The sequence below is a fragment of the Emydura macquarii genome, unplaced genomic scaffold (assembly GCF_026122565.2).
Source record: "Emydura macquarii macquarii isolate MOO-44397 ecotype Brisbane River unplaced genomic scaffold, CSIRO-AGI_Emac_v2 contig_2636, whole genome shotgun sequence".
Lineage (NCBI taxonomy): Eukaryota > Metazoa > Chordata > Testudines > Chelidae > Emydura > Emydura macquarii.
The window spans coordinates 28,904,858-28,915,216 of record NW_027132773.1 but is presented as its reverse complement, the minus strand read 5'-3'; the positions used below and the strand labels follow the sequence as shown (position 1 = coordinate 28,915,216).

The following is a 10,359-nucleotide window of genomic DNA, read 5'->3' as shown; positions in this document are numbered from 1 at the left end:
TCAGATAGGCATTTTCCAACAGCAAATGTTCCATCGGAAAATTTCCAACCAGCTCCAGCCAGTAGATGTAAGCAAGCTTACATTTGCAGAAGTGACTAGTGATTTGGGGTGCCTTCATTTTTGGTTGCCCATTCTGAGGCACCTTAAAGAGACCTGACTTTGAGACAGTGACTGTTCAGCACTTCTGAAAAACAGGCTCCTGGTGGTGAATTCTGGGTTCCAATGTCACCCGTGTAGATGCGGCCTGACAGAAGTATGACAGAGGGTGACTGTTCGAGTACAGGGCAAAAGAAGTTGCATTAGAAAGTAACTTGATAAAAGCTCAGAAGTTGTCAGGAATCAGGGATTGCAGCAGAGCGAGTCTCCAGGCAGCCCCATCAGTACAGCTGGCCTGCAGCAGGCTGCCTGACTGGCAATGCCACCTGATGGCTGGAGGGGTCAGTAGGCCGGCTCTTAAGCCAGCAGCAGCTGCAGCAGCAACTCAAAGGCTGTTAAGTCCTTGTGCCCACCACTGCGGCTGTTCCTGTGTCACCTTGTTCCTGCTGCTTCTGCTTTGCATCCAGCTTTTTCTCTCTCCTGCCCCTGCTTTGAACCTCTCCTTACTTGATACCCTGCTTGCTCCTGTTCCTGCTCTCCAGGGATCCTTGGCCTCAGCTTCCAACTACTGAATCCAGCTCTGACTCTAGTCCTGGCTCCTGATGCCTGCTACAACCACTAGGCTTGATGCCTGTTCCAACCATGAAGCTAAACTGCCCTGGTTCTTCTCAGCTGGCAGACACCATGGTGATGGGCCTGGTGTGGGAACTTGGATAGATGGATTGGACAGACTGATCTATAAAAGAGCACATATGAAATTTAAAAAATAGATTTCTAACTTACCTGAGAGACTTGTTCGTACCCAGAGATAGTTTTTTATGCAGAGCACACATTGATCATTTCCGAGGGAGGTCTATATGCACAATAGTAGGATGTAATGCTCAGAGAGCGAGAGAGAGGTATGTAGATTTAGTGCTAAAAATGTCAAAAAATTATTTCATATTTCAGATAAAGGAATGTGTCATATTTTGCTGTATTCTGTTCTGCGAATATCCAAAAGCACTTTAAAGAGGTTAATATTTCTTCTCCACTGACTTGAATTAAGCTTGCCCAAGATTTATGATCCTAGACAGTATTTTTCAAAATCAACAACTTGCTGGTCAGGTAGGTTTGCCCCAAGCGTGCACAGCTAGATGGCTGCCCAGAGACTTTCAACACCTTTTTGCTCAGGAGCAAAGGGCCTTGGGGGATCTTATCATAAGGTCAATTATGGATGGATGGATGGACGGAGTTTTCAGGTTTTCTGCACAATTATATTGGGCTTCATTTTCTTGTAGACCAGAAGGGAATAGAAAATCAGAATGTCCAATTGCGGTTAAGAGCTGGTTTGATGTGGGGTCAAATTCTTAGTTGGTGTACATTGAAGTAGCTACACCACTTTAAATCAATTGAGGCTATTGCACTTATGAGAAGCCGAAATTAGTATGTTGTATATACAGTGCTGTCTGTGTATGTTTAAAAAGCCCCCACATGATCAATTGGATTACATGGATGCAGGAGACAAATGTTTGTAAGATCATGATTAGGCCAGCCATGATACATGGGTCAGAATGTTGGCCAGTGAGCCAGGGGGAAGAGAGAGAGAAGGAACCACTTCCTACTGCTGAAATGAGACTCCCAAGGTGGACACTTGGTAAGATGAGGCTAAGCAATAAAATGGTACAAGCCATGATGCAAGTAGCCCTCATCACAGAAAAGCTGAGGGAGTATTGACTGAGTTGGCTGTGTCATGTGAGACGATGAGATGTGGGATATGTTGGCCACACAGTACAAGAGCTAGTGGACACAGGACAAAGACTATAAGAGAAACCTAGGAAAAGGTGGTTCAAGACACTTAAGGAGAATAGGAAGAAGGTAGGTGTCAGATTGGAAGATGCACTTGACAAGAATGCTTGGAGATGAAGAACAAGAGCCACCAAACCTGTTTGATGGGACATGGTGAAGAAGATGAAGATTCAAATGGGAAGCGAGAGCCTGGCTTCCCTGAAGTTGAAGATCCAAATGGACTTAGAGCTGCAGGAGGCCTTGCTGTGAAAAGGATTGTATCTCAAGGTGTTCCAAAAGAAATAGTTTGGGGAATCTAATTTCTTTGTTATCATTAACATATTGGTCTGTGTTACTATTACTTTCCTCTACTCTTTATCTGTCTTGTCCATTTAGATTGTAGTATGCAGTGTTGTTGTAGCCATGTTGGTCCCAGGATTTTAGAAAGACAAGGTGGGTGAGATAATATTTTTTTATTGGACCAGCTTCTGTTGATGAGAGAGACAAGCTTTTGAGCTACACAGAGCTCTTCCTCTGGTCTGGGAAAGGAACTAAGTGTCGCAGATAATTACAAGTGGGACAGATAGTTGAGTATAAGTAGTTAGCACATATTTCAAGGGACCATTCAAGGTGAAGAAATATCACAAAAGGCGATCAGGATTCTGAGTATCTATCCTATGTTATCCTGAACTAGCAAGAAAAAATAAGGGAAAACAATATCCATAAGCAGAGAGAGGCTAAATTTAAATCTAAGAACAATAAGAAAAACTCACTTAAATTGTGATTAAAAAGAGAGTGCAATTGGCCAATGAAATGTCCCTTTCTGGAATGGTCCTGTGAGAGGACCTAGCCAGCAGCTGGGTTCCCAATCCATGGCTGGATTTGCTTTGTGCACGCGTGTGTGTGTGTGATCTGAACATTACAAATACCACAGCTGTCGATGAGCAAATCAGGACCCTGGTAGTCCACAGGCAGAGGTGCTATTTTGTGAACAAAGTGGAGCTGCTGTTTGGCTGAGCCAATTAAGCTCCAAATGTATATAATAGTTGGACAACAGGAGAGGTACAATTTACATGTCTCCACAGGGCCCTGCTGTACTACTTGGGAAGACTGGACTCTAGGACTCTGGAGAAGGGGGCATATTGCCACGTGTTCCATAGATGTGTGCTTCAGAGAGATTCTCCACACCCAAGAGCATACAGGGTAGGTTGGTCGGGCTCAGGCAGTGAAAGGAGTCAGTGGCCAGAGCCAGTGGATCTTCAGCTGCAGGAGAAACCAGGCTCTCTCTTTCCCCAGTGCTGGGACTGTGGAAGTTATTGTAACTTGTGAAGGGGTTGACTCCCTGCTGGCACCTTTTTGTGGCGGGGCAAGACATAACAGCTCTCTCTCTCTCTGTGCTGGGTGTCTCCTGCTAATAGCTGCACGTCCTCTGCTGAGGATTGCTTTTGTGACTTGGCCCTCCATCCAGGTCATTTTAAAGTCTGTTCTCTCCCAGGGTAGTCTGTGAACAAAAAGCAAGGGGAATTAATGCAAATACATGGAATTAGCAAGAGATAGAGGGGAATGATTCCCTATAGTGTGCATTAGGATTTGACCCTCCCTCAGGAAAGGCCTTCAGGCAGTGATGCTCTGGGAAGCTCCTGCCTTCAGTCAGCCTGTTTCTTAGGAGCTGGAGGTCTGTTCTCTTCTGTGGTATGCCAACAAGTGAGGTGGGCTGCTCCCCTTTTAAGCTCTGCCCCCTGCCTGCTCATGCCTTGCACGTGAACAGAACTGGCTGAGCCAGAGCAACTCCTTAACCTCTTGTTGTACAATGTGAGATTTCTATAGCTCATCATAAATCCTAAGACAAACATAGTTCCTGTGGAGTGGCTTTAATTCCACTCCATGCCCTGGAGGGGAGGACTCAACTTCTCAAACACCCCCATCACGGTTCCCCAACATAGGTCCCCAGCTACTTGAGCTGTGTGCAGGAGCCAGGAGTTGGACCTATGTTTTCCTATGAGCCTTTTAGAAATCTCTTAGTCAGAACCATTGGATGAGCTTGTCAAGTTAAGAGGAGTTGGTGCTGATGCCTGAAGAAAATAGTAAAGGTATTAAAAACTTACATCCACACCCAAGATTTGATCTGAGTTGTTCTGGTCCCTGGATCAGTAAGTTAAGAGAGCTATCCATGTTATTCTTGTCATTATACCTCAATGTGTAATACTGAATTTCTACTCTATTTTTTATATGGGATGATCCTCTAGAACAGTTCATATTTAGGAGGTAGATTTGTGCTACCTTAATTGAAAAATGGCAGCAAGAACAGAAGCTGGAGTCTGTTCCTTACGGCAATGTTACATGGCGTTTAGTGCCGAACAATTTTTAATAAGAACATAAGAATGGCCATACTGGGTCAGACCAATGACCCACCTAGCCCAGTATCCTGTATCAGACAGTGGCCAGTACCAGATGCTTCAGAGGGAATTAATAGAGCAAGGTGATTTTGAATGATGCATCTCTGGTTGTCAAGTCCCAGTTTCTGGTAGTTGGAAGTTTAGGGACACCTGGAGCATGAGGTTGTATCCCTGATCATCTTGGCTAATAGCCATTGATGGACACATCCTCCCTTAACTTATTTATTTCTTTTTTGAACCCTGTTATAGTTTTGTCTTTCACAGGATTCGATGGCAACAAGTTCCACTGGTTGACTGTGTGTTGTGTAAAGAATTACTGCCTTTTGATTGTTTTAAACCTGCTGCGTATTTAAGTTCATCAGTTGATCCCTAGTTCCTGTGTTCTTCTTGTGAAGGCATAAATAACACTTCTTTATTTACTTTCTCCACACCATTCAAGATTCATATCCCCCTCAGTCGTCTCTTTTCTAAGATGAACAAACCCAATCTTTTTAATCTCTCCTTCTGTGGAAGCTGTTCCCCTAATCATTTTCATTGCCCTTCCCTACACCTTTTCAAATTCTAACATATCTTTTTTGAGATGGGGTGGCCAGAACTGCACATAGTATTCAAGGTGTGAGTGTACCATTGATTTATATAGTGGCATTAGGATATTTTCTGCCTTATTACCTATCTGTTTCCTAATGGTTCCTAATATTCTGTTAGCTTTTTTGACTGCTACTGCACAGTGAGTGGATGTTTTCAGAGAACTATCCACAATGACTCCAAGATCTCTTTCTTGAGTGGTGACAGCTAATTTAGATTCCATCATTTTATGTGTATAGTTGGTATTTTTTCCAATGTTCATTACTTTGCACTTGTCAACACTGCATTTCATCTACAATTTCATCATCCAGTTTAGTGAGATCCTTTTGTAACTCTTCATGTTCAGTTTTGAATCTAACTATCTCAAATAATTTTGTATTGTTTGCAAATTTTAACACTTCACTGAACACCCCCATTTGTAACTCATATATGAATATGTTGAACAGCACTGGTCTCAGTAAAGAACTCGGGGAGACCCTGCTATTTACCTCTTTCCATTGTGAAAATGGACCATTTATTCCTATCCTTTGTTCCTATCTTTTATCCAGGTTCTGATCCATGAGGGGACTTTCCCTCTTATCCCATGACTGCTTAGTTTGCTTAAGAGCCTTTGGTGAGGGTCCTTGGCAAAGGTTTTCTGAAAGTCAAAGTACATTATATTCACTGGATCATCCTTGTTCACGTACTTGGTGACTCCCTCAAAGAATTCTAATAGATTGGTGAAGTATGATTTAACTTTCTAAAAGCCACGTTGACTCTGTCCCAAAATATCATGTACATCTATATGTCTGATCATTTTGTTCTTTACTATCATTTCAATTAAGTTGTCTGGTACTGAACTTAGGCTTACCGGTCTGTAATTGCCAGGATCTCCTTTGTATCCTTTTTTTAAAATAGGCATTACATTAACTACCCTCCCTCATTTGATACAGAGTCTGATTTAAATGATAGGTTACATACCACAGCTAATAGTTCTGCCATTTCATATCTGAGATCTCTTGGATGAATACCATCTGGTCCTGTTGATGTATTACTGTTTCATTTACCAATTTGTTCTAAAACCACCTCTATTGATACTTCGGTCTGGAACAGTTCTTCAGATTTTTCACCTAAAAAGAATGATTTAGGTGTGGGATTCTCCCCCACATCCTGTGCAGTGAAAACTAATGCATTTAGCTTCTTTGTAACTAGCCTTGTCTTCCTTGAGTGCTCCTTTAGCACTTTGATCCTCCAGTGGCCCCACTGACTGTTTGGCAGGCTTCCTGCTTCTGATGTACTTAACATTTTTTCTTTGCTGTTAGTTTTTTATTCTTCGCTAATTGCTCTTCAATTTCTTTCTTGGCCTGCCTTATTATACTTTTACACTTAAATTGCCAGGGTTAATGTTCCTTTCTGTTTTCCTCAATAGGATTTGACTTCCAGTTTTTAAAGGATGCCTTTTTTGCCTCTAACCCGCCTCTTTTACTAGGCTATTTAGCCATAGTGGCATTTTTTGGTCCTCTTACTATTTTTATTATTTGGAGTATACGTTTAGTTTGAGCCTTTATTATGATGGTTTTAAATAGTCTCTATACAGTTTGCAGGCATTTCACCTTTGTGACTGTTCCTTTTACTTTCCATTTAATTAGCTTCTTCATTTTTTGTGTAGTTCCCCTTTTTGAAGTTAAATGCTACTGTGGTGGGCATTACAGGGATGTTAAATTTAATTAAATTACAGTTCCTATTATGAGCAGTTCAGCTATATTCACCTCTTGGACCAGATCCTGTGTTCCACTTAGATAAGACTAAATCAAGAATTGTCTCTTCCCTTGTGGGTTTCAGGAAAAGCTGCTCCAAAATCAGTCATGATGTCTACAAATTTTATGTCTACATCCCTCTGCATATACCCAGACAATATGAGGATACTTGAAATACCCCATTATTACTGCATTTTCTGCCTTGATGGTCTCTCAATCTCCCTGAGCGTATCACGATCACTGTCACGATCTGGTCAGGTGTTGGTTGTATAGTCCTACTTCTATACTCTTATAATTCAAGCATGACATTTCTATCCATAGAGATTCTCTAGTACTGTTTGATTCATTTAAGAGTTTTACTTTATTTGATTCTATGCCTTCTTTCACATATAGTGCCACTCCCCCACCAGAGTGACCTACTCTGTCATTCCTATATCTTTTTTACCTTGCTATTACCACATCCCACTGATTATCCTCATTCCACCAAATTTCTGCAATGCCTATTGTATCAATATCCTCAATTAATGCCAGGCACTCTATTTCACCCTCTTGATATTTAGACTTCTAGCATTTGTATGTAAGCACTTGTACATTTTGTCAATATTCAGTTGCTTGCCTTCATGTGTTATAATTAAATAGGACTCTTTTACATTTGACTGTTCCTCAATAGCTCCTACCTGTACTTTACCAACTTCTTTCCTTTCCTTTTGACTAGGATATAGAGTTCGCCCTTTAATAAATTCATCTCTAAGGGATGTCTCTGCCTGGACCGCCTCTGTCAGATTTCCCCCAGTCCTTAGCTTAAAAATCCTCCACAGCCTTTTTAATTTTACATGTGAATAGTCTGGTTCCAGTTTTCTTTAGGTGGAGCCCATCCTTCCTGTATAGCCTTACTTTCCCAAAAGGTTCCCTAGTTCCTAGTAAACCTAACAGCCTCCGCTGAACACCATCATCTTATGCATGTATTGCGACTTTGCTGTTCTGCCTGTCTTTCTGGCCTTGCATTGGAACTGGAAGCATTTCAGAGAATGCTGCCATGGAAATCCTGGTTTTTAAACTCTTACCTAACAGCCTAAATTTGGTTTCCAGGACCTCATTCCTACCTTTCCCTACGTCATTGATACCTACATATACCATGACTACTGATTCCTCCCCAGTACTGCACATAAGTCTATCTAGATGTCTCATGAGATCCACAATGTACCTAGCAGGCAATTTACCATGTGGTTCTCCCAATCATCACAAGCCCAACTGTCTATATTTTGAATAATCAAACCCCCCATTACTATTACCTATCTCTTCCTAGTAATTGGGGTTCCCTCTGTGTGAGAGGATACCATGACATCATCTGGAAGGAGGGTCCCAACTATGGGATTGTTTCCCTTTGCTCCAGCTTGATGTTCCCCTTTCTGGAGACATTCATCCTCCTTAACAGAGGCTGTTAGACTGAGGGTGAGACAACCCTGTTGTGTCTCTGAAACTTATCTATGTACCTCATTGTCTCCCTTAGCTTCACCAGTTCAGCCACTGTAGCTTCAAGAGCCCATACTGGGTCTCTGCAGGTCATGAGCTGCTTGCACCTAGGCACACCAGGCAGGTAATTGTGCATGCTGCATTCAGTGCAATAAACTGGATAGCCCCACTCTGCTGCTGGATTTCTGCCTGCTTTATTTTTTCACCTGCATGGGTTTTTTTCAGTGAGGAGAGACTTGAAGGGTATTGGCCTAAGTTTAGAGTATGTTTGTTAGGTGTACCTGCCTCTCTCACATTCCCTCTCTAAACTCCCTTGCAAAATTCCTCTGTTTGTTGTTCCTGTTCACAAGTTATTTGGCTGCTTTCCCCTTCTATTATATGAATTGTCTGTGAGTAGGCTGCAGTTTTAAAAAATATGTCCACTGTTTAGCATTGTTCAGTGAATGGCTTCTGCAAGCATCCTTCAGCCTATATGTCACCCTTTGACTGCTTAACTATGTACACAAGGCACATATGCTGTATGACATCAACTTGGAGAAAAGAGAAGGTGATCCTTTAAAAGTGTTCCAGAGATGTGACTTTTTATCCATCTGTCTTTTTACCGTTTTGCTTGTATTGCATGCTCTAAACTCCCACTATAGTCAGTTTAAGTTTTTGAGTTGCAATAAATGCAGGATTGAAAGTCCCCAAGTATCTTTCAGCTTTGTTCTTGTACCATATATCTCTCCATATTATCAGAATTTCTGGTTTTGCTTCAGGATTAAAATGTATCAGACAACAACTTCTATGCAGAGTTCTCATGTACGTCTTTTCTCTAATTTGCTCATCACTAGATGCAATCATGCTTACACTGTTTCCTGTTTACCACATTGCCTGTGATCAAGTTTGTAAAAAGGATATTTTATTTGTTGATTTATATGCTAGTAAACTTTCTCAACACAGTATTTGCTTTAAAAGGGATTCTTAGTATTTTAAAAATAGAAAGTAGTCTGTATAATCCAGCTTTTTTAGGTAATGAGTGTTTTTTCCATCAGCGTGCTGTCCTTGTTCTCATTCTGTTTGTGCTTTTGTTTAAGTTCCCTTTTTTCCTCTCTCCAGATGGTCTTCAGTATCACATGATGGCTGAGTCACACTTACAGGTACAGGTTATATATGCATGAAGTATCCAGGTAGCTGCCAGTTATGCATTAAAGCTTTGAGTGTTATTAGCAACTTTAATTAACAGCATGTGAGTCATGTACTTATGTGTCATCTAGTTATAACCAGTTTGCTGTAACCCTTAGCTGCATTAAAAGCAAATAGCATCTGTGATGCCTAATACATTATGCCAATGTATTTTTAATTTGTAAAAGAGACAAGTTTTAAAGAGCTATGATAAAAATTGGTGAAATGTATTTCCTGTCAACTACCAATAACCAGGAAGCTGTCCAGTTAACTGGAAAACTACCCACTGAAACGAAAGACAGTTGTATAATAATCTTATTTATATGAGCTAAGACATGAGATGAGCTAAACTCACTTTCAATCAGGGCTTCACTTAGAACTATATGGATCTGAAACACGAACCACATTTCCAATATTACAAACAATTGGAGTGCAACTGGCTTATTTTCCTTAAATGTCCAACAATCAATGAATTCATTAAGATAAATAAATATCATTTCCTGTCAGAAAATATCTTTTAGATACTTTTATATTTCCTTATGCAGAGACTTCTTTTTTTGTGTTTGTATCAGCTGAAGCTGTTTCAGGGTGTGTGGCTTCATTCCTTGATGATGAATGTACTTCCATTGTTTTATTTGTTTGTTAACTGAAATCGGAAGAGCAGAAGTCACATATAAATGGTGCAGTGAGGGCAGAGAAGCTAGACCAATCAGTTGTGTTGGAATATCTGCCTATACTGGCCTTGTTCTGTGGTAGCAATAGCTGTCTCCCGACTTAGTAAGGGAGCCTGAGTTTATTGGTAAGGTTCTGCTTTTAGTCTTCAGATACTGACTGACCTCTCCAATCTCAAGTCCCGGGCATCTTCAAACACAGCCTTCCAAAAAAGGGTATTAATACTGTCTTCACTGCTTGCTGCTCATGTAATGCCCCCTCATTCAGAAACACGGTCCCAAACACACAGGAAAATACCTTACCGTTTGCCATTTGTGATTAACTCGCTCCCTCTGTCGAGGATGATTGACCTTATGGCAACAAGGAGTGACAACCAAAACCTGAGAAACACGACTAAAAGGGTGTGGGTATGTGTGAGAATTATTTATAGGCATTTCTGTGGCATTTATCACCTCACACACACTGAGAAATTT

The 10,359-nt window shown here is 41.1% G+C and overlaps 1 pseudogene; it reads left to right on the top strand.

The window, feature by feature from the left end:
• The first annotated feature begins 1,994 nt into the window (after window positions 1–1,994).
• LOC137164002 (dipeptidyl peptidase 8-like) overlaps window positions 1,995–10,359 on the top strand; it is a 29,406-nt pseudogene continuing 21,041 nt past the window's right edge.